Below are 1,268 nucleotides of genomic sequence, written 5' to 3' on the forward strand. Positions count from 1 at the left end.
ACACTATTTATGAGGATTTGAAAAAAACTCTAGCCGTTGGTTTTTCATAACAGGAGGACGAAGGTTTTGTGGAGGGAGAACACAACAGTAAGCTTCTCTCCCTTCTGGCAGTTGCTCCGGTTGCCGCTATTGAAGTGAAACGACCCCATTCTCCGAATGCAGTGGAAATTTCAACCGTGGGTAGTGCCATGATCGTATCGAGTGGCATGATGAAGTAAAAAAGGCCAAAGAATTGGGTTGTGCATTCACTTGTCAGTGGATATAATAATGACTCCACCACCATATCAACCGGTCTCAAGTTCGAGCCCATTCAACAAACCCCTCAATCAACCACTCTAGAATTTAATGTAATGGACAACAAGGAATTAACTGCAGTTATTCTTCTTCTGAATATGAAGATGCAGAGCTTGAAGAAACTAAAACGGAACTGAAGCCAGAAACACCACCATTGTGGTTCTTTGTCTCACAAGCTCTAGATTCATCTTAGTGCAGAGCTCCATTTTACGTCTGTTTGGCGAGTTCTAGATTCATCTTAGTGAAGAGCTCCATTTTACTGACTTCGATTCCACTATAAACCTCTGAAAATCCCACCAAAGCGTCCACCAGAGCTTGAATGGGGTTATTTTCGCTGCACTCATCGGTCTCTGACTATTAGCGCCCCACTGATCAAAGTCGAGCCCTTTGGATGACTTTCGTCGCTTACAATTTTGCGGCTCCAATAATCCCAATCCGTTCTCATAACATACAAAATTCAACACAAGATCGCAAAGCCCATCCACTCTCTCTAGCAAAACCTTTCCCTTGTCTTCCGAAGCGATAAACTCCAGACGATTATTATTATATTCGTTACTGCTGCCATGGATACCGTTCCTGCTATTCATAAAAGTATGGTGATTGTTGTGGTTAGTGTCTAAGGTGTCCTCAAGATCCAACGAATCCACGAGCTCGAATGAGTGGTCGTCTGAGATAGAATTGCTCGTCTGTGCTCTCCAACAAACCCTTGCCCTGGTCTCCCCGAAGTGACAAGATCATTATTATTAAGTTTATTATTGCTGCAATGTTGACGCTAGGTGGACCTCATGCAAGGTAGGCCATTGCATGAGGTCCAGATGCACGTTATTTATTTTATTCTATTTATTATTTCACTTTTTTTTCTAATTTTAATTGACTCCAAGGAAACGATACACTTACAATTCCAAACCCAGTTGATGGAGATCGATAGGAAGGAGGTCAAGTTTCAAATTTGGGACACTGCAACCCAGGAAAGA

The 1,268-nt window shown here is 42.4% G+C and overlaps 1 pseudogene; it reads right to left on the minus strand.

Moving 5' to 3' along the window:
• Positions 1-375: 375 nt before the first annotated feature.
• Positions 376-881, minus strand: LOC149265982 (uncharacterized; annotated as a pseudogene).
• Positions 882-1,268: the final 387 nt, after the last annotated feature.

The sequence above is a fragment of the Pinus tabuliformis genome, chromosome 6 (assembly GCF_031772625.1).
Source record: "Pinus tabuliformis cultivar Carrire ecotype Pingquan chromosome 6, CPIR1, whole genome shotgun sequence".
NCBI classification, from domain to species: Eukaryota; Viridiplantae; Streptophyta; class Pinopsida; order Pinales; family Pinaceae; genus Pinus; species Pinus tabuliformis.